This window comes from Balaenoptera acutorostrata, chromosome 3 (genome assembly GCF_949987535.1).
Source record: "Balaenoptera acutorostrata chromosome 3, mBalAcu1.1, whole genome shotgun sequence".
Classification (NCBI taxonomy): domain Eukaryota; kingdom Metazoa; phylum Chordata; class Mammalia; order Artiodactyla; family Balaenopteridae; genus Balaenoptera; species Balaenoptera acutorostrata.
Window position 1 is genome coordinate 168636546 of NC_080066.1, and position 23945 is coordinate 168660490.

Here is a 23945-nt window from a genome sequence, read left to right on the forward strand (position 1 = left end):
ATTTGAGAGCCTTGCTCTTCAAAGCAAATCTGCTTTTAGTTACTAGGCCAAATAAAGCAATCCAACCAAGTGGCAAAACTCCAAGGTATGAGAGCGCTATGGGCAAGAAAGGCAAGCCCTTCTGTTTCATAGTTTGCTTCGCCTGTAAAACTAGAGCACACGTGTTTGCTTATTTAATTCAGAGGCCCTGCAACGCTCGGTCACACCAAATTCCGGTAACCACAAAACATGATATACAGAACCCAGATGCAGGTTACGTGTATGATGCTACGAACAGTAAATGTGGAGAGACATGGTTTCAAGGATGAGTCCTAGGGACAAACCAGGAAGTTGCTTTAATGTCTGGTTACCCTTCTACTGCGCAGCTCCACCAATGGCGTGACCTACAGGCCTACTTCAAGGTCACTGTGAGCACCACTTGCTAGTTGGAGGGGTGGGAGACTCCATGCATTTCCACTGCTGGGAAAGGGCTGGCCGTGTGGTAATGACCTGACACACCGCCTGCATACACAGAAGATATGCTGAGCTAAACAGCAAAGCACCTCGACTCTTTGGGGCTCAGTGTCTTCATGTCAAATGTCAGATATGCCAGGATAGACATTACTTTAGCACCTTCCAATGCTATGATTTTCACAATCTGTAACTACCTGGGCAATAATTCATGAGTTGATGGTGGTATGGATTATTAATTAAAAAAAAATTCCTTTAAGGGTATGTGTGTATGTGTTTCTTTAATTGAGAGTAAAATTAACTTCAATTGGTCAATGCTTAGAATTACTGGTCTAAGAACTATACTTTAGTCCAGAATTGTACTTGCGCTGCCCTGAAGGATGTATGCCATCTGATAGTATAAATGTATGGAAACAAGTATATGTAATAGAGCCCCATTGCAGAAGTAAATATGATGGAACAGATATTATAACATATGTCCTTTAAGCTTAACCCTCTTATGCCAGGCCTAATATAAGACAGGTTTAAAGGGCGTGTGTACACATGGGTTATATTTCAGAAGACGTGTAATTGGTCTAAATCCAAATAAAAACAAGCTAAGTTCCAACAGGATCATTTACATACATCTACAGACAGCGATGCTGAGATGGTTATATAAATGCTATGGGACAGCTCAAGCAGTTGTTTCAAAGGGTCTTTCAGTGCATTAAAGCTGCATCCGGAAACAGTTGTGAGACTGGGCCTGAGTCTGCACGGTCCGAGGGTTCACAAACTGAAAGCACAACCTCAGACGTGATTGATTATGCCCTTCCCTGCTCTGCTTTCAGGTTGAGATCCTCTGAGATTTCATTTTATGAGTATTCCTGGTTACCAAATGTCTGGGACTCAATCCCAGTGGTAAAAGCTCTTTATTACCATTGCATAAAAACAGTGACAGTTCCACATCTAGTCAGGATGGGGACAGGGTGTTCCCAACAGTGGGGACAGGAACGCTGGCAGTGTTAGAGGCCACTATTGGCCCGGATGGGCAAAGCCAAAGCTCCATAAGACAGTCTCTGGTATGACTCAGAGAGAAGCTCCCATGGGTGCCCTCGGAGGGAGGGTGTGCTATCCGGGACCTGGGACAAACTTGGTGAGAAAGTTGGAAGCCTCAAGGGGCCATCCTAGAGCAGTGTCACGTGGTTGACTGGAGCCGGGCCCTTCAGGGGCCTGCCGTGCACTGCAGCCAGAACACAGCAGAATCCTGGGCTCTTCCCAGCGCTCGGAGCATTTCCATGGGAACGGCGGGCTCGGCAGCCGCACGCGGGGCGGTGTGCTCCATCTATTTCTATGGCTCCTATCACCATGGCACCTACTTGCTCTGAAAAACACAGGCTAAAAACAGAACATAAGGAAAAGGGGGGCAATCCACTTCCCTGCAGTCACCTTCTCCTGCAGCTGTTGTTATACCTTGTGATCGCTCACGTGGACCTTGCTCATTCCCAGTTTCCGTGTTTTTGTTGTAGTTGGCCTTAAAAAATAAAAGGCTTACTATCAGCATCAGCATCATCTTGGGGGTGATACGTCCCGAGGCTCCGGGAAGTCTGCACTCTACTTGCTGCAGATAGAAAATTCCTGGGGTGGAGGGAGCCCGCACAGGAAGTGACTCCTCTGGGGCTTGTTCAGGTATTGGGGGGAGGGGGGAAGAAGTGGGGAGTAGGGGAGAGGGATGGTGACATCAGTGTACACGGGTGAGCCAAGAAAGGATCTGTGTTTATTCCAACACAGTGGATCAGAGGCTCTCCTGGTAGCACATGACATTCTCTTTGGGGAGGGATCCACAAGGCCAAACAGCTTCACTGAAGGTTTTCCCTAAGTTCAAGGTCACCCTTCACAGCAGAGCACTTAATCCAGTCTCTGGAGTCAGACAGAACTTGAACAGAGTTCAAATTCCAACTCAGTCACCTGCCAGCCATGTGAGATCGGTGGGCAACCTCCCAGAGGTTAATGTACTCATCTGTAAAATGGGGATAAGAAAACACACCCACAGGCACAAGCCACTTGCTGTGACCTCAGCTGTCATGGCCGTTCCTTGGTTTGCTCATCTAGGAAAATCTGTGATGTTCGAGCAGACACTATACATAAAGCAGGAGGACAGTGCTGACTTCTGTCCGGGAAGGACGCTCAGCACCCCCTCTGCCCCCGGTTCTCCTGGGCCTGACTTCCCGTCCTCGGTCCGACGGGGAAGGTACAGAGGCCCTGTTCATGAGTAGCCCCCTGCCTCCAGACTCTCACATTCAGTAGTGTCCTCAGGCACAACCAATGTAGCCGAGGACAAGCTTGTGCTCTGAAGCAGGTGTCACCATGCAAAAGGGTCATCCGCCCAGACGCTGCTGTGATACAGGACAGCGGAATTCTCAGGAACTGGAGAAAATCCCAGCCTGGTGCCCTGCTGTGGGCTTGGGAGCCAAGAAGCCTTGGGGACTCCAGGTTCCCCACTGCCATCTCTTAGCTGAGTGACTCGGGACAGGTCACTTCCCTTCCCTCTCCCATCTGCGAATGCCGTAAAGCCTCCTGTCCCAGAGGGAGGTTGGGAGCATTATTAAAGGAGAAAACACAGGAAACTCCTCTACCCAGAGTCAGCATGTAGTGCGCTCCCTCTCTTCTAATCCCAACACTGAACGTTTTCAGGTGGAGTGAATACTCTGTTTAATGAGTAAAGGATTAGCCTTTATAATAGAAGGAAACAGGCTTGTTTCCTGAATTTGCTGGTGGTGCTGGTATACGCTACAGTGAAACTCCCAGGCTCACACAAGGTCCCAGGTCCCAGAGGTTGGCATGGCCTCCTGCAGGGCCCCCACTTCCCTCTCAAATGTTCCATTTCTCACATCTCCCTCTGGAGAATGTTCTGCTCTCCCCAACAAGTCTGTGGGTTCACTCTATCCACAGCTCCCTCCATCTTTTTTACTTTATAAAAGCAATTTCCCTGTTGAGGGCATTGTGTCTCTCTCCCTGCCAAATCCCATCTCTCAACAGTGCCCCATTTCCATTTGAGGAGCCATGTACTTCCAAGGAACTGGTCCCTACTCCAAGGCTCTGGGGATGGAACATGTGACCTAAGCTGAGTCAATCACATAATCCCAACCTCCTGTGTGCAGGGGTTGGTTCATGTGGTCTAGATTGGTCCAATCAGAATGGCTCTTGGGACTCTTCCTGAGAATGGGGGACAGAAGGTCCTCAGGGGCTATAGATGCGAGGCTTGGACTGTTTCTCCAGTCACTTGACTATCATAAGTAAAGTCAGACTCTAGGTAAACTGCACATGAAGAGTACCAGCAAAAGCACTGCCAAGAACTATAGCTGCAACCATGATGGCATTATCAACACCTAGTGCATTTCAAACTTGCCCTATCTCTGAATTTCTTAGTTCTATGAGTCAATCAATTCCACTTGTGTTTAAACCAGTTTCAGTTGGATTTTCTGTAACATTAGGATTAAAAGCACCTGGAACATTACTTCCTCTCTATAGTTTCAGGGCCTTCACTTCATTCAGAGCTCAATTCCAAAGTCAGATCTTGAAGGAAGTCCACCTAATTCTATTTCCTCCTTTATCTCCAGACCCTGTGTACTGTTTATTAAGTATTGACCACATATGTGCCCCTAACAGTAAAATCCTTTGAGATTGGTAGTGTCTCCATTTTTCCAAAGAGGACTCTGAGGTCCAAAAGGATGTGAAATCATTTTCTCCAAGGCTACACATCCAGTAGTGAGTAAGAGCCCAACTAGAAATGAGAACCCTGTATGATACGTAAACTATTAATAAGTTCTGACTTTTTTCCTAAATATTCAGTTCTTTCAATACCCCAGTTAGATTACAAAGTCCTTAAGTCCAAGGCTATTTTTTCTTCCTATTTTGACCATCCATTGTAGTTACTTGAGAAGTGTTTGTTACCAAATGGTCAAGGGAACCTCCTGCAGCCTGGAACACACTTGACTCAGGCCTGACAATGCCCGGAGGTCTGTTGAGTACTTTAAAAAGTACCAGGCACTGGGCTAAGTGCTTTACATATGTAATCTCATTTTTAAAAAATTGTTCATTGTATTAACGTTATTCTTGGACCCAAGGGCGAGTGGCCTTTTGCCAAGGGCTGTGAGTGGAACCTGTTTAGATTGGAAGTAGAGGATCTATTTTGAGGGATAAACACAGAGGGCAGTGGTGCCTTACAGTGGCACGTGGCTAGGTGGAAGTGACAGGACTATGGGTTTGATTCCTGCTTCTACTTCTTGTTATCTGAGTGGTGTTGGGCAAGTTACTTTGAGTTTTGTGCTTTTGTTTTCTCATTTGTCAAATGAAGATATTGATATAATCCCAACACCTCTCTGGGTTGTTGGAAGATTAAATCATATCAGTCAAACACCCAGCAAAATTCCTTGCATAGTTTTGTTCTTTCCCCCACTATATTTCTTCTTCGCTGGGCACTAACTAGTGGCTGGCCCTCATAGCCATGTGTACCCCCAACCTCTGCTCTGTGGATGGTGTCCAACCCCACCCAGGAGCCAAAGAGATATAGAAGTTCAAGAAAACACTAGCCACAAGGTGGGGAGAAGTTTCCATCCCATTCCTTGCCAAACATAGATTTGCTGCTAGAAAGCCAGAGCATGCCCAGGAATGGTTGTAGCCCAGGCTGCTTTGTTTCATTGCAAATTCATTGTGTTTAGATTATAACTAAGCCTTTTTCCTTTTGTCTCTGCCTAGTGAGCCATGAACAGTTCCAGATCTGACAGGCTGAGTACCAGGTCTGACTTTTTTTAAAAATTAATTAATTAATTAATTAAAAAATATGGCTGTGTTGGGTCTTCGTTTCTGTGTGAGGGCTTTCTCCAGTTGTGGCAAGCGGGGGCCACTCTTCATCGCGGTGCGCGGGCCTCTCACTATCGCGGCCTCTCTTGTTGCAGAGCACAGGCTCCAGACGCACAGGCTCAGTAATTGTGGCTCACGGGCCCAGCTGCTCCGCGGCATATAGGATCTTTCCCAGACCAGGGCTGGAACCCGTGTCCCCTGCATCGGCAGGCAGATTCTCAACCACTGTGCCACCAGGGAAGCCCCTCAGGTCTGACTTACTAAAGAAAGGAAAGGGGGATTGCTGGGCAGCTCAGTACACATTTTCAATGAAGATGTGCAATCGTTCCTCAGAAGAGCCAGGCTTCCCTTAGTTGTTGAGTATTACCACATAACCAGTTGATACTTGCTCAGGGCTGCTTGTTAGCAAAGGTGATTGTTACACCTCTTCAGGTAAACTTGATGGAGCAGCACTTCTCTGGGGCTTAGTTGAGGGACCGAAAGAGATAAGATTCCTTTACATTTTATCACTTCTTCTAATCTCTTTTACCCAAAGAATGTGGGTAGGCCCAGCATTTTGTTCCACCCAAGAATGAAGCTTCTGGTCTTGAATAGTTAGATCCTTCTGCTGGAAGGAGTTCAGCTTCTATTTATGGGAGGCAGTGTTCTCAAAGTGTAGATCTCCGGGACACCTGCATCAGAATCCTGGAGTGCATGCAAATGTCTGCCTCCATAGATTCCCACTGAATTAGACTCAGTATGAAAGACTGAGAACCTTAAGTAGCAGTTAAGAACATGGGTTTTAGAGTCAGATATATATGGACTAACTCTGAGCTCTAACTCCACTACCTACTACCTGTACAGGGTATTTAACCTCTCTAGGACATTGGGCAGGGTATTTAACCTCTCTAGGTCTCAATTTCATCACCTGTACAAAGGGAATGCTCAACAGTCAAGGGATATGGAGCTCATGTGGTTGTTATAAGGATGAAATGAAATAACACATATTTAGCAATGCTTGGCATATAGGAAACGTTCACTATGTGACAATTCTTCAAAAAGTCTTAGGACCCTACGAGAAATAATAAACTTGGCCATCACAACCAGTGTTAAGATCCCTGATTGTCATCGTTGCTTTTGTTGTGGTCATCCATGTACAATGCTTGGTGTCAGTCTATCTATCTCTTGTAAAAATAAAATACAGTGTGTGTGTGTGTAAAAAAAAAAAAAAAAAAAAAAAAGATCCCTGATTGTATTTTCTTTTTTTTTTTTTTTTTTTTTTAAAGGATTTTCTTATTTATTTATTTATTTATTTATTTTTGGCTGTGTTGGGTCTTCGGTTCGTGCGAGGGCTTTCTCCAGTTGCGGCAAGCGGGGGCCACTCTTCATCGCGGTGCGGGGACCGCTCTTCATCGCGGTGCGCGGGCCTTTCTCTATCGCGGCCCCTCCCGTCGCGGGGCACAGGCTCCAGACGCGCAGGCTCAGCAATTGTGGCTCACGGGCCCAGCTGCTCCGCGGCATGTGGGATCTTCCCAGACCAGGGCTCGAACCCGTGTCCCCTGCATTAGCAGGCAGATTCTCAACCACTGCGCCACCAGGGAAGCCCCCTGATTGTATTTTCTATTGGAGCAGGTTTTGACAAGTCTACAGACCAGCAGCCAGACCTGAAGGTATTATGAGCCATATGAACTCCACCAGGACTCTCCTCTGAGCCTCAGCAATGGGCCAGCCAGGAGAGGGCAGCAAGAGAGAGCCAGAGACTAACTCTGTAGCTATTAGAATCACAATGCTTACAAGTTAGGGGCATTTACTTGGTGTGTCCAGGTTGGTACTAATTTCAAAAGATACTAAGTCTGGTGGATGCAGGTCTGGCAGCGTGGATCATGCGCCGGGTGGGTGTACATTAGTACTGTGGGTAGTGGCTGTCTATCTGACTCCTGATTTTCATAGATTATTTACTTTAGGAAACCACACAAGCATCACTATATTGTAGAAAACAACAAAACTTAATTGTGATGTAGATATTGAGACAGTCTAAACCAAGAGCTGGCAAATTTTTTGGCATAGCCTGTGAGCTAAGAATGGTTTTTATATTTTTTAAGGTTGTTAAAAAGCAGGAGAGGGGGAGGAGAAATAATAACAGAGTGGTAGTTAATTTTACGTGTCAACTTGACTGGGTCACAGGGTACCCAGATATTGGGTTACGCATTATTTCTGGGTGTGTCTGTGAGGGTGTTTTCAGATGAGATTAGTATCAGTAGACTGAGTAAAGCAGATTGCCCTCCCCAAAGTGAATGGGTATCACCCAATCCACTGAGGGCCTGAATAGAGCAAAACGGCAGAGGAAGGGAGACTTCGCTCTCCCTAACTATTTGAGCTGGGACATTGGTCTTCTCCTGTCCCCTGGCAAGGACTTACACCATCTGTGCTCCTGGTTCTTAGGCCTTCGGACTTGGGCTGGAACCACACCACTGGCTTTCCTGGGTCTCCAGCTTACAGACAGCAGATTGTGGTACTTCTCAGCCTCCATAGTCCCATGAGTCAATTCCATATATCTATATATCTATGCATATCTTGTTGGTTCTGTTTCTCTGGAGAACCATGACTAATACAGAGATGTAAGTGTTGCACAAAGCCTAAAATATTTACCATCGTCCTTTGCATAAAAGTTTGTTGAGCCCTCATCAAGCCAACTCAGGAGCTGACTGTTCAGCACATGGTCTGAATATAATTCAAAATCATGCTCCATCAAAACACAAATTCTCATATGCTGTTGGTGTGTTACCAAGTCAGCAAAAACCACCGATCTACTATTCTTATTTAGGCAGGAAACGAAGTTTATCTGGATCAAAGAAACTCTCAGGACCAAAAGAAGACAAGAACAAAACAGGATAGGAAAGTGACAGGCTAATCTAACTCATGAATATAGATGCAAAAATCCCAAACAGAATATTAGCAAACTAAATCCAGCAATGTATCAAAAAAGTTAGTACGTCATAACCAAGTTGGGATTATGCCAGGAATGAAAGGTTGGTTTAATATTAGAAAAGTGGTTAATAGAATTCATATTACCAGATTAAAGGCAAAAAATTTACCACCTCAATAAAATCAGAAAAAAATTAATAGCATTTAACATCCTATTAAAAATTTAAAAACTCAGTTTGACCTAGAACTTGATAAAGAACATCTAGCAAGAAAAAAAAAGGACAAAAAACTTACATCATACTTAATGGTGAAATGTTGAAAACATTCCCTTTAAGAGCTGAAACAAGGCCTAAGAAGTCCCATTAACACCACATTATACCAGCCTGTGTAGTAAAACAAGAAAAACAAAGCAAATGGAAATGTGTAAGGATTGGAAAGGAAGGGAAAAAACTTGCAGGTCTTGTGATTGTCAGCATGGAAACCCCAACATTATTTACAAATAAATTATTAAAATTAGTAAGAGAGTTCAGGAAGGTTTCTAGATACAAAATCAATGTGAAAAGTAAATTGTATTTCTATTCACCGGTAACTGCTAAAAAATACAATTTTAAAAGATACCACCTATAATAGCATGAATAAATATCAAATATCCAGGAGTAAATCTAAGAAAACATGTGAAAGCCCTTTCTAGAGAAAAACTTTACTGCAAGTTTAAAAAAAAAGACATAAACAAATGTTCATGACAGGAAGACGATATTGTGAATATATCATTTCTCTCCAAATTGATGTATATATTCTAGGCAATCCCGATCAAAATCCTAACAAGATTTTTAAAAGGAACTCAACAAGCTGATTATTTGGAAGAGCAAAGAGCCAAGAAATGCCAAGTCATATTTAAAGAACAACCAACAAGAGTGTGTGTGTAGGGGGGGGCATTTCCTTTACCAGATATCAAAACATATTATACCACCATGGTAATTAAGATTGAAAGAACTCCTACAACCCAGCAACAAAAACACCAAAAAATCCAGTTAACAAATGGGCAAATGACTTGAATAGATGCTTCTTCAAAGAAGACATACAAATGGCCAAGAAGTACATAAAAAGATACTCAACATCACTGATCATTACAGAAATGCAAATAAAATCACAATGAGACAACACTTCGTACCCATAAGGATGGCTGTTATTTTTTAAAAAAAGGGAAAAAAAAACCCACCAGAAAATAACAAATATTGACAAGGATGTGGAGAAACTGGAACACCATGTTCATTGCTGGTGGGAATATAAAATGGTGTAACCTCTGTGAAAACAGTATAATAGATTCTCAAAATATTAAACATTGAACTACAGTTCCACTTCTGAATACATACCCAAAAAGAATGAAAAGCGGGGACTCAGATATTTGTGTACCTATGTTTACAGCAGCATTATTCACAACAGCCAAAAGGTGGAAGCAATCCAAATATCTATCAAGGATGAATGGATAAAAAATATGTGGTATACTCATATAATGGAATATTATTTAGCTTTAAAAAGGAATGAAATTCTGATATATGCTGCAATATGAGTGAACCTTGAAGACATTATGCTAAGTGCAATAAGCCAGACACAAAAGGACAAATACTATGTGATTCCACTTATATGAAGTACCTGGAATACTCAAATTCATAAAGACAAAAGTAGAATGGTGGTTGGGGCTAGAGGGAGGGCGGAATGAGGTGTTATCATTTAATAGGGACAGAGTTTCCATTTGGGATGCTGAAAAAGTTCTGGAGATGGATGGTGGTGATGGTTATATAACAATGTGAATGCATATAATGCTACTGAAGTGTATTCCCAAACATGGTTAAGATGGTAAATTTTACATTATGTATATTTTACCACAATAAAAAAAGACTGAGTGATAGTACAGCAGGAATAAACAAACATATCAGTAGAGCAGTACAGATTAGCATGACTCAAATGTTATCTGTACACTGGTTACCATCTTTGAATTCCTTGTCATGGGCCCACGATCAGTACAGAAGTGAACAGTAAGCATTTAGAAACTTTCATAGCAATTTTACAGAGCAAGTTTATGCCCATTGAATCTAATAATAAATAATTGAGGCCTTTATTTTATGCATGTTTTAAATTTTTTAGTAATTAATTTTTGTTATATCTACAAAAATATTGATCTGCAATGGATTAAGGGAAAAACTGGAGTTCAACACAGAAAATTTGAGAGCTCAGAGGAAAAAAAAAACACTCGTATATGGAACTTGATTTGTGACAGAGGACATTGCAGATAAGTGAGGGGAAAAGTAAAAATGGAAGTCTATTATCCTATAACAGTCACAAAAATCGAATCCAGGTAGAATAAAGGCTTAAACATGAAAGATTAAATACTAAATATAAAGGACAAAATAAAAGATTTTTAGAAGAGAATAAAAAAAAATTATTTTTGTGACCTCAAGTTGGGAAAGTTTTCTTTGACAAGGTAAATTTGACATGAAAATTAGAGCTTCTGTTCAAAAGTCACCATAAATAAAATGCAAAGGCAATCCCAAACTGCAAGGAGATATCTGAGAGATATCTGAACATATAAAAACTAACATAGGATTATAATCCAGACTATATAAAGAGTTCTTATGGATCAACTGCCAAATACCAACAGCTTGTTAGAAAATAGGGGAAAAGACATAAATGGGCATTTCACAGCAGAGGTAAAAAACAGATGGCTTGTAAACATGGAAGATTCTTCACTTCAACAGTTATCAAATAAATGCAAATTATAACTGTAATGAGACAGAGACCATACCTATTGGAATGACAAAAATTAAAGCTGACAAGAATGAGATCAACCAAAATACTATCATCGATTGCTAGTGGAAGAGTAGATTGTTATAATCACTTTGGGAAGATCATTAGCAATATCCAGTAGAGTTGAAGATGTGAGCACACTTGAACCTAGCAATTCCTCTCATAGGTATGTACTCTAAAGAGCAGAAGAGATGCATGCAATGTGGGATAATCACATACTGGATGATTACACAGCAGTGAAAAGTGAACTGCAGCTACTTGCATCAACACAAAGGAATCCCAAAAACATAATGTTGAATAAAAGAAGTCACAGAAGAATATATATTGTATTCTTAAATACAGCATTAAAAATAGGCATCTGGGGCTTCCCTGGTGGCGCAGTGGTTGAGAATCTGCCTGCTAATGCAGGGGACACGGGTTCGAGCCCTGGCCTGGGAAGATCCCACATGCCGTGGAGCAACTGGGCCCGTGAGCCACAACTACTGAGCCTGCGCATCTGGAGCCTGTGCTCCACAACAAGAGAGGTTGCGATAGTGAGAGGCCCGTGCGCCGCGATGAAGAGTGGCCCCGCTTGCCACAACTAGAGAAAGCCCTCGCACAGAAACGAAGACCCAACACAGCCAAAAAAAAAAAAAAAAAAAAAAAAAATAGGCATCTGTTCCCTGCCAAACCAAACAATATACTGCTTAGAGATTTAAGTGTATTTGTGTGCGTGTGTGTGCAGGTGTGCGTGTGTGCATGTGTGTGTGTGTGTGTGTGTGTGTATAGTAAAACTATAAAGAAAATCATGGGATGATGAACACACAATTCTGTATAGTTTCCATCTGATAGAAGGATATGTGCCTGGGGAGGAGCATTCAGATATTTCTAAGAAACTGACACTGTTCTATTTCTTAACTTGGGTGGTGGGGATGCAGGTGTTTGTTTTGCTATTCTTAAGCTGAACATATGGTTTATATGTATGTATGACATATTTCACAATTTTTAAAAAAAATTAAAAGAGAGGATAAAAAGTCTCTCGGTGATGGCTAAGAATGCAGAAAGAGGGTCAGATCCCCGGAGGGTGAAGGCAAAAACCAGGCAGGCTGCATGCTCTTGAGTAACAGGAAAATGCAAATCAAGAGCCTGCTCAGAGGCCTAGCCCCTCAACACTTATTTTTGTCTCCCCAGCACTTTTTCCCTTTCAGAAACTGCCTTTCCCCCAACCCAGAAGGGTTGTCATTCATGTGGTACATCAACGGTGGATCTATGCCTCAGGCCAGCTAGAGTATTTCTACTTGTCTGGCCTCAGTGGTTACTACAGGGATGAGCAGAGGTCCCAAGCCAGCCCAATCAGAGCCATCCCTGCCCTTCTGTTGGAGCAATCAAGAAAGAGGTGGGATTACTATATGTAAATGAATGCATGGGAAGCCTAGACCTCCATAAAAATCAGCCTGAAAATGAAGCCAGCAGAGAGAAAAGCAGAAAGGAGGACTAGAGAATCACAGAAAGGCAAAGAGAGGGGGTAAGAGAGAGGCAAAGTCCGCATTGAGTATCTGGATCCAGCCGTTCCTGATTCCCATTAAGTAGACAGTTGCAGATCCAGCTGCAATCAAAAGTGTCCTAAGTAGCACAGAATTTTGGACCAGGAGCAGGATTTTGGAAGTTGGCTGTGTTGGGGTGGAGAGCAGGGCAGTGCGAAGCCTCCCCTCCGTGACCGGAAAGTGAGCCATATCTGTTAAGCGGAGCAAAGTTGCTAAACTCTCTCCTGTTGAATCCGGTGAGGTTGGAAATTTAGAGGACTTGTTATTTTTTTATTTTAAAGCCAGGTTACTGGGGTGTGTCAGCCATTTCTTCAGCCCTAAGTGAGGGTTTATAAGAAAAGATACACTTGAGTCTCAGCTGGGCCTTTCTGAAAGCAGGGAAAGGGAAAAACAAAGACTCTTTCTGCTGTGGCCTGTAATTCAACTGAGCTGAGAGCCAGAAAATCAGTTTTAGGATTGCAACAGTCAAATTCCTGCCCCAGGCTAAAGTTGGTGCAAGCACAGGCTGGGAGAAGGAAACACAGCGGGAGATAGGAGAGGGACCCTGGCGAGGGCTTCTCCCCCTCCAGCAGCTCCTGCTGGGCACCCCCTGCCTGAGTGAAGTGCCTTTTACCCCACTGTAGGCAGCTGTCCACTGGGAAGAGCCTGAGGGCACACGGCCTCCCCCTCCCCCAACCCAGTGTGTCCAGGGCAGAGGCCAAATGGACAAAGTCTAAATGAAAGCTGGGAGAGAGCAGAGCACAGAGACGGTTGTTAGGGGATAGATGTGGTGAGGACAGGGTCCAGATTCCAGAGCATGACTTGTCTGGGTTCTGGCTCTGGTTGCCAGCTCATGGAGTTATCAAAAAACTAACTTCCCAGCAACTATCTAAGAGTTTGAGAGAGTCATACTGCCAGAGACGTCTCAGTCTAGCAAACCGCAGCACGAGATTGCACAACCACTGGGGCCAGACCCAGATCTCTGGACTGACATCCTCAAACTGTGGCCTGCTAGAGTCTACGGTTTCCAGAAGGGACATTCTCTCTGATCCACCCATGGAGGGCCATGGGCAAGGGAGAGTCTTCCAGAGGTAGAGCCCTGGGTACCCCTGGCTGATTGGGGAACTCACATCTTCCAGGGATATGAAGTGGCTCCTTGTCAATCCTCTTCTGCAGGACGTCGGACAAGTGACTGGAGCCTCATGTTTCCCCTTCTCCCCTTTACTAAATGCAAGTGGTTTTTATTCCAAGTATCTTACTTTTCTCCACTATTAAATGCCGGGGGTGTTTGAAATGATCATTTAGCTGTTGGTTAACAGACTATTCAGAGCAACATCCAGACCTGGTCAAGAAGAATGTATATCCGCTAGCTTTGCTTTTATGTGGATAGCCTGTACCATGTTCCAGGGGGCGCATTTCTGAAATTGTATGGGAAAAGGGCACAGATGGATGCTAGGAAGTCCAGGAGCAGAGTGTCGTGGCTATCTATTACTCTTTCTGCCCTGTAATGGGTTGAATTTTGCCTCTACTCCCCGCAGCCCCGGCCAAAGATATGTCCAAGTCCTAACTCCCAGCACCTGTGAATGTGATCTTATATGGAAAAAGCATCTTTACTGACATAATTAAGCACAGGGTCTCGAGATGAGATCATTATGGATTAATCCAGTGGGTCCTGAATCCAATGACGAGTGTCCTTAGAAGAGGAGACACAGAACAGCACAGAAGGGGCAGTCATGTGAAGATGGAGGCAGGGCTTGCAGCGATGCAGCTATAAACCAAGGATTGCCTGGGGCCAAAGAAGCCGGAAGAGGCAAGGAAGGATTATACCCTGGAGTCTTCAGAGGGAGTACGGCCCTGCTGACACCTTGATTTTGAACTTCTGCCCTTCAGAACTGTGAGATAATACACTTCTGTTGTTTCTAGCCACCCATTTTGTGGTGATTTGTTGAGGCAGCCCTAAGAGACTGATACATGCCCAGACATTTTTAAGACTGTCCCTCCCCTGGTGGGGTTGTCAATCACTATCTCAGACCTAGGTGACCAATCAAAATACCCCACCGCCATGATCACAGTGTTTGGTTTGGAGACAACCACTACAATGGACTGAATGTTTATGTGTCCCCAAAATTCATATATTGAAATCCTAACCCCCGATGTGATGGTATTAGGAGGTGGGGCCTCTGGGAGGTGATTAGGTCATGAGAGTGGAGCCCTCATGTATGGGATTAGTGCACTTCTAAGACCCTAGAGAACTCTCTTTCCCCTTCCGTCATGTGAGGACATAATGATAAGACAGCCATTTATGAACTGGGAACTGGGCCCTCACCAGACACAAAATTGGCCACTGTGTTGATCTTGGACTTCCCAGCCTCCAGAATTGTGAGAAATAAATGTTTATTGTTTAAGCCACCTAGTCTGTGCTATTTTTGCCTTAGCAGCTCAAACAGACTGAGACAGTCACAGGAGAGAGCTGGCCTGTGAAGGAGCTTGCAGAGAAGTAAGCAGAGATAGGAGTATAAGGGGAGGGACAGGTCTCAATGATGCCACCCCTGGACCTACAAAGAACCATGTCTAAATACAGATCTCCCTCTAGACTTGAGTTAGTAAATTCATCTTTTTTGCATGTGTCAGTTTGAGTCAGCTTTGTCATTTGCAAACCTCCCAGGTCCTGATGTGCACATCCTGTGAGGTATCTGACCCCAGCAGATATCCTCAGTCATGTGAGAGCCCAGGCTTAGAGGAGTAGCAGATGTAGAGGTCCCACTTGGTGATAGGCACAAGGCTCCTGATAGGTCTGGCTCTCAGTGTCTGGGCCATTGGACCTGCCTCGATCCACACAGCTGGACAGAGGGCCTTATTTGACAGGCTCAGTTGATGACCAGAGACTAGGGAGAATCTCATCTATTCCAGAGAGCAGATTCGGCAGCAAGTACATTTCAAGTACAGTACGTAACACTGCATCATAACCAACAAGGAAGGCTTCTGTAAAACATGGAGATTTGCTTCTGTTCCACCAGAGAATCAGAGTGAGTTACAACCAACTCTACTGGGACATGACGGTTTCCCTGGCCAATGCACCATCGCCTTCCAGCAGCACTTTGTCCAAGCCTCAGTGTGCTCCTGGTTGAGGAAGGCCACGTTGTTGACAGAAATTCTAATCCACCTCAAATCAACAAGCAGCTACCTCTACAGAGGCCCCGGTTCCTACCTCAAGCCTTGAGTCCTGCTGCACTGTGAACCCCAGAGCCGAATGCAATCATACACGGAATGCAGAAACCCCACAGTAAAGAGGAAGTGGCAGCGAGGAGAGACACATGGTGCTTCCCTTTGCTTAACTCCTCAAGGAGTGAATTAGTAAGGAATAGCTGTTTCAGTGGGCTGGGTGTGCAGCTGCTAAACTTCTGATTATTGAAGCCAAATGATGTTTCTATTTAAAAATCAGACACACGGGACTTCCCTGGTGGTCCAGAGGGTAAGACTCCATGCTCCCAGTGCAGGGGGCCCGGGTTCGATCCCTGGTCAGGGAACTAGATCCCACATGCATGCTGCAACTAAGAGTCTGCATGCTGCAACTAAAGATCCCACATGCCACAACAAAGATTCCATGTGCCGCAACTAAGACCCAGCGCAGCCTAAATAAATGAATGTTAAAAAAAAAAACAGACACTCCCTGAAGAGTTGTTACAATGCACCTTAATGTGATGCATCAGGCTCTGTAAGAGTTCAAAGTTTCTGAAAAAATGGTGGGTCTCCTTTACCTTTTATAGAGCAACTTCTGTGTGTTGGGCAACATGCTTAAGCACTGGAACTGCCAGTGAGGAAAGAGGTGTATGACATTGTGATGACAGTACCAGGCAGGTATGGTCTGGGAGGTGATGTATGAGCTGAGTTTGGATGGACAACTGGAAGTTAGCCCTAGGAAGAAGGGAGAAGAGGGCACTGCAGTGAAGGCATGTCCCTGCAGCACGCTGAGTGGTTGACACACAGGGAGTAATGTTGGAGAGGGGCTGGAAAGGTAGACAAGAAATGGATCAGAAGCGGGTCCATGGATATGATTAACCGAAGGAGTGTGAACTTTATCCAAGAGCTTTGGGAGTGCTGAAGAGCAGGAGGGTGCTCTGAGCAGACAGCCTTGGACGGGTGACCCAGGCAGGACTCCAGTGGAGGACGGAAGTGGAGAAGAAGGTCCCTCAAGGGCCCTTTGACATAGCTGTGTGAGAGAAGCAATAAGGGCTTTCACCAGTGGGAGGGGAATGAGAGGAAGGGGGGATTCAAGGAATTGGAAGAGGTAGACTCATCTGGACAGGATACTTGATTGAATGTAAAAGGTGCCATGAGAAGGAGGAATCTGAGATAATTACTAGATTTCTTTTCTCTGGCATGAGCAACTGCGGTAAGGGTGACATTACTGAAAATAAGAGTTACAAGTAGAGGGTTAAGTCTTGGAAGAGACTGGTGTGGAGCTTGGCTTTAGAACTGTAAGTAGGAAGAGCGTGTGGGACAGCCACCAGCAGAGGTCCATGAGAAGCTGGGCATTCAGATGTCAGAAGAGAGATCCGTATGGAGGAGGGAGAGCTGGGAGCCGTCAGCTCATGGTGGTTGAGGACACCAAGGAAGAGGGGCAGAGGGCAAGAAGAGCAGGGGGTGGGACACAGACCCAGGGGACGTTCAGGGGGTGAGTGGACAGGAGGTCTCTGTGAAGGAGATGAAAACAATGTCCAGCAAACTAGGGTGGAAGCCCAGAGAGTAAAGCCAAGGAGCGAGAGGCTCAAGGGGCAGGGGAGTGCAATGGCACCAAGGTTCCAGAAAGAGGGAGTCAGATCAGGGAAGAAAAGCACCTTCTGGACCCGGAGTATGGCTGTCTTTAGTGACTTTAGTCTAGGCATTGATCATGAGAACAGAAACCAGATTGCAATGGGTGATGGAGGACTGAATAGGCAGGTAGGCAGTAGAGATGATTTTTTCAAGAAGGTTGGCCATGAAGAGACAGAGAAAGGGAAACTGAAGAGAGAGGTTAGAAATATGGGATCAAGAACTGGGTATTTATTCCCGTCTTGCCACTAGGTTCTTCATGACCTTTTTTTTTTTTTTCCTTAGATTCCATATATATGTGTTAGCATACTGTATTTGTTTTTCTCTGACTTACTTCACTCTGTATGACAGAGAATAAAGACACAGACCTACTAGAGAATGGACTTGAGGATATGGGGAGGGGGAGTGGTGAGATGTGACAGGGTGAGAGAGTGGCATGGACATATATACACTACCAAATGTAAAATAGATAGCTAGTGGGAAGCAGCCGCATAGCACAGGGAGATCAGCTCGGTGCTTTGTGACCACCTAGAGGGGTGGGATAGGGAGGGTGGGAGGGAGACAGAAGAGGGAGGGGATATGGGGATGTCTGTATACATATAGCTGATTCACTTTGTTATAAAGCAGAAACTAACACACCATTGTAAAGCAATTATACTCCAATAAAGATGTTAAAAAAAAAAAAAAAGAACTGGGTATTTTTCAGACTGAAGAGACTGACCACGTTCAGGTACTGATGAGAAGTGTTGGTAGAGAAGAGGGTGAAGATGTGAGTGAGAGAAAATTGACTGGAGGGAGGCTGCAGGGGCACAAGGGGAAGGGCAGCTGGGGGCCGGGGCCACTCCTTCCCTGGCATGGGGGGATGGAGAAGAAGAGCAGGAGATGTGTTAGGGGGTTGAGCAGGAGGACCTTGAGAGAGTTTCTTGGGACCTTAATTTTGCTGTTTTATCAAAGGGCAAGTTGGGTTCTCTGTCAATGACGATGACAGACAAGGAGGTTAAAAAGAAGGGTTGGTGAAAGAGGGACGGTCAGGAGGAGATGCCAGTGGCAATGGACAGGGAAGGATCTAGGGACATCTGGAAGGGTTTCCAGGCATCCTTGGGAATTCCTCTAGCATCAGTTGGCACCCCAGGAAGGAGCAGGGCAGAAATGTCCTAGAAGTAGGGTTCAGCTGGGTGGGTTCACACAGAAGGATAAGTGGACAACAGTGGTTAGAGAGAATGCAGGTTAGAGAGAGAAACCGACCACCATAGTCAAACAAAGCCGACCGCCGAGTTAACAATAGTCACCGGTTCAGATGTTTAGCACGGTGGTCAAGGTCACTTCTGTGTATAGACTAGATTCCCTCTTCAACAAAGAAAGTGACGGGGGGCAGTTAGAGTAATGATGGAAAGAGCAGGATTTTTTTTTTTGCCGCCCCGCAAGGCTCGCAGTATCTTAGTTCCCCGACCAGGGACTGAATCCCGGTCACGGCAGTGAAAGCACCAAGTCCTAACCACTGGACTGCCAGGGAATTCCCAAGAGCAGGACTTTTAGAATCAGCCAGTTGTGGGTTCAAAAGCATCCTTACTATTTCCCTCTCTGAGCTTAGCATTTTTGTCTATAAAATATGAAATCCTTTATATTAATCCTTTGCAGAGTTGCAAGGATTAAACACGATGATTAACGTAGAGTAATCCTGTTAGGTTGTAATCTCCATTAGGTGTCTGTCTCGTTATTTACTGCTCTAACTTCTGCTTCTTGTAGGTGCCTGGCACATAATAGGCCCTCAACAAATACAAATTTCCTTCTTCATCTCTTAGGCAATATTCATCATAGCACCTTCTCTGGTAAGTTCCCCTGAGACAACTGGCATTCCCTTCCTTGACCTGTCCAACCTCAATTACTTGCAGTAATGAGAATGGAACATTGATCCACACTTCCTTTTATTGAGTCAGGCTGTTACTTAACTTTGATTTCAGGAAAGTATGCATCATTGGAGGTTGAACTCTAAGACCACAGAGATTCAGGACCACGTGGCTGCCCATCCATCCACCAAACAAGTGGCTTGGCTTCTTTATCACAGCTTCGAGGGCTCACAGATAATTCCTGATGAGGTGGGGATAAGGTTCCCTCCTCAACACATGCGAAGATGGACTCCAAGGGAATGGAAGGAACACAGGTACCCTTCCTTAATCAGCCACCAGAGGCCCGAGATCCAAGGGATAGTGACTCTCGAGAGACAAGGGATCATGGAATTTACTTTGCATGTTGAGAAAGTTGTCCAAAAATTCAGAAGAAAAAAAATTTAAAACAGAGCCCAGCGCTACTCTTGCTGGGAGATTTGGGCAGTGAAGGAACAGGCTGCCCAATCCAGTGGACAGTCAGTCTGACCAGCCTGTTGGAGAGAATCACACTGCCACCAGAGGTGTTTATCTGAAACATGGAGCTAAGAGCCATCCTTGGATTTTGCTAAAGAAGAAATCCAAGGGTAAAGCAGACATCCAACAGACAAGACATAGAGCACCAATGGGCTGAGAAACTGGCAGACCAAGAAGACATTAACGACTTCAAATTCAGATCCAAAACACATGTCTCTGGCAACATGGCACAGAAACTGTGAACTATTCCCAGTTTCCACTCTCCCTTTCTTCCTTTTAATAAGAGAACTCCTAAGTTTTAGTTGGGCATATTTAGCTGGCCCAGTTAGATAATACATTTCCCAGGCTCGCCTGCAGCTTAGTGTGCCCAAGTTCTGGCCAATGGAAGCACATGGACGACCTCTGAATGACATCATTTAGAAGGGGGCTGCTGGTTTTCCCCTCCTCTCCTCCTCTTCCTCCAGGCAGGAACAGAAGGTGGACGTGATGTTGAGCCAGCTTTGACTATGCAGAAGAGGACACAGTAGGGGATGGGGAGCAACACAGTGGAGGGAACCTGGGTTCCTGAATGACCCTGTGGAGCAGAGCTGTTTACCTGTTCTGGACTGACTAGCATCCTCTTAGCTATGAGGTGAAAGAGAAATACATGTCTCTCCTTTTTTGAGAAAATGTATTTTTGGGTCTTTTTGTTACAACTTAGCCTGTACCCTAAGTAATACAGAACATTTCCCAAAGGAACAGATAACAATAATTTTAGTACTGATAGTAATATTTACTGAAAGCTTACTGTGTGCCAGACATTGTTCTAAATACTTCACAGGTATTATCATGTTTAATCCACACAACACTCCCTAGATAAGGGCTATTATCATTTTACAGAAAAGAAGGCGCAGGTAGATTGAGCACTTTGTCCAAAGACTCATGGCTATTGAAGTGGCCAAACCAGTAGTCAAACAAGTGATTTGGATGGAGATCATATCCTTAGTCACTATGCTTTACAAAGCATAACTTTTCACAATTCTATGCAGCCAACGAACATGGCTTAGTTTTCCAGAGAGCTGTGCCCAAATGTTAACTTTTCTTCAAAATTACTGCAGGACCAAGGGAAGTCATTTAGCTTCTCTGCTAGTTGGTTTTCTCCAAGAGAGCAAAGGAAGGAGACGCAAACTACTTGACCTCACGCAACTGCTAGAAGGATAAAATGAATTCATGTACATTCAAGAAATGTTGTGAAGCTATAAAATGTAGCATAAATGAAATATGGCCTTAAGGCAAGCTGGGAAATCCTTAAAACCAAAATAACAAAATGCACTCAAATTTTTTTTTTAATGCAAATACCATCTAGCAATTTGGCAGATCGCCCAGAAAGGCTGCGAAATCTGTTAAGGAGAAAGGTACGTTTGGTTTTGTGCATCTGTCATCCTCAACTGAAAAAGGGAGAGATTAATTGAGGTTAATTGAAAGCGAGCATACCTGTGTGCCTGGTGTGTGTGTGCACATGCACACACACGCACACCGGCTCTCAATAGAAGAGAACCATTATTATCAAGAGCAGAAGTAGCAGTAATCTGCGATGCCTATGGGAAGCAGGCACACAAGTTGGGGCATGGGGTGGGGAATGCAAAATGCTTGCAGGGTGAGCGGGGACTCTGGTGAACAGGCAGCTCCAGCTTCAGCTGCCCTGCTGCAATGTGAGCCTGGTGTTTCAGAATTTTCGGGGTCACATATGCAATACTTCCATTTTCTAAAGATGCTCAGATTTATACATCAAACATGTCATGGGCCAGCAGTTGATTTCCTGGGATCTAGCCCTGCAGCTGGAAGTCATATCTGATCCTTTAAGATGTTTCATCATAGTTAGGTACAAGCCACAGTTTAGCTTTCTCTCAGCTAACCCCACCCTGCCCTGCCCTGCCTCACCCCAGGTCACCTTCCTCTTCCTTCTTCCCCACTTTAACTCCACCCCTCTGGGCTTTCTCTTTGCCTTCTGCCCTTGGACCTCTCCTTCCCTTCCTTTTCACTTGTACCCAGTTATCTTGAAGACACAGAGTAGCTTCCCTCCTCTGCATGCCAATCAATGCCAACATAATCGTGCAACCTGCTACCCGCCCCCAACACGTGATCATTTTTGCATGCCAAGTAAGGTGGATTACAGCGGGCTCTTGATGGTCCATCACGAAGGAGGGGGGCAGGGGGGCACAGGTAACGCTACAGAGGGGACACCCAAAAGTCACAAGGCTTTGTCTTTAGCGTTTGGTGGCCCACAGGTCAGAAGCCCGCCACGGCAGTCACCTGCGCCATGTTGGTCCTGCCCCCCCAGTGGAGACCGAGACAAGGGGGCTCACGGCTGGGAGAAAGCTCTGTCTCCAGCCAAGGTGGGGGTGACGGCCTTGCCTCCACCTTTCCTTCCCCAGAGGTCCCCGCCTGTGTCCTGTGGGCGCCCAGCTGACTGCCCATGTCTGCGGCACCTGGAGTCCCTGCACCCCCGGCTCCTCCCACCCTCATCTTGGCCATTAGCTTTATCGCCTTGTCGCCAGCAAGACTGTGGCCCAAAGGCCAACGGTTACTTCTGATAGGTTTCAGTTTCTCTTTCTTTGCTTTCACATGACCTTGGGTCCTCAGGGCAATGACCTGAACAGCAAGGCCCAGGAGTGAGGGAGGACAGAGAGGAGGCAAGCCACCCACACCTGGGGTGCGTCCGCATCAGGTGCTACCTATCATGAGCCCAGCTTTTCCAAAGCGAAGAACAGACGGGAACCCCTGGGGAGAAGTTCAGGAAATTCTGTGCCCTGCTAACTGGCTTTGCCCTGCGCGGGCTCCGCAGGCCCTTCAGCTCCTGCAGTGGCGGCGGCGGGGTGTGCGGACGTCGCCTGGGACAGAGGGGGGCTGTGCTGTGTTCCGTGCCCTCCTGACTTACTGTTTGCTTGGGACGTCTGGACTAGGGCTACAGTTCCTCTCTTTGTTTCCACCGCCTTGCAAAAATGTATGCTTCCCTCAAAAAGGCACAAAGGTCCCCTTTCTTCAGCTCGCCCGCACCACCCGGGTTGTTCTGCAGGGCTCGGGTCTGCAAGCCCAGACCAGCCCCAGCGCAGACTGTCGCAGCCTTGCTCTGCAGCCCGTGCTCACGTGGCCTGTGCGCTGGCCGGTGGCCTCCTAGGCGGGCAGCTGGCCCCAGTTCTTAAAGCCGCAGAGCCCCCTGCGGCTGGGCGGACGCTACCAGCTTGTGCCTAGTTTCTCTGCAGGAGTTAGCCTGCCCTCCCTGGAAACAGGGACACATAATGCAAGAGCTTGACTGACGTCACCCAGGGAACTTTGAAAAATTCTGATGCCCCAGAAATTCTTTCTTTTTAATTGAAATACAACTGATACACAATATTGTGTTAGTTTTAGGTATACAGCAAAGTGATTCAGTAATATATATATATATATATATATATATATTTTCAGACTATTTTCCATTATAGTTATTATAAGATATTGAATATAGTTCTCTGTGCTATACAGTAAACCCTTATTGCTTATCTATTTTATGTATAGTAGTTTGTATCTGTTAACCTCATACTCCTAATTTATCCTCCCCTACCCCTTCCCCCTTTGGTAACCATAAGTTTGTTTTCTGTTTGTGAGTCTGTTCTGTTTCTGTTTTGTATGTAGATTCCTTTGTATTATTTTTTTGATTCCACATACAAGTGATATCATAATATTTGTCTTTATCTGACTTACTTAGTATGATATTCTCTAGGTTCATCCCCATTGCTGCAAATGGCAATATTTCATTCTTTTTATGGCTAAGTGATATTCCATTGTGTGTGTGTGTGTGTGTGTGTGTGTGTGTGTATATATATATATATATATATATATATATATATATATATATATATATATATATATATATATACACCACATATTATTAAACCAGTTGTGTGTTGATAGCCCCAGAAATTCTGATGTAATTGATCTGGGAGCACAACCTGGGCACCAAAGATTTTCAAAACTGCCCAGGAGAATCTAATGTTTTGGGAATCACCATCAGTGCTTTTCAAACTTCAGCGTGCTCAAGAATCACATGGGGATCCTGTGAAAATGCAGGCTCTGATCCAGAAGGTCTGGGGTGGGGCTGAGGTTCTGCATTTCTAACAAGCTCCCAGGAGATGCAGTTGCCTCTGGTCCATGGACCACACTGAAGAGCCGAGTTGATGGCTGGGTCTGCATCCTGCCACCCCCACTTGGAGCCCTTGGTGAGTTTCTCTCTAGGCCTCCATTTCCCTGTCGT

General features: G+C 45.1%; 1 protein-coding gene across 1 annotated transcript in view; it reads right to left on the reverse strand.

Moving 5' to 3' along the window:
* DGLUCY (D-glutamate cyclase) overlaps nucleotides 1-22805 on the reverse strand; it is an 88088-nt gene extending 65283 nt beyond the window's left edge. Inside the window, 1 exon segment of the mRNA XM_007180868.2 lies at nucleotides 22590-22805. The gene's annotated coding sequence lies outside the window, so the exon portion shown is untranslated.
* Between the last annotated feature and the right edge of the window lie 1140 nt (nucleotides 22806-23945).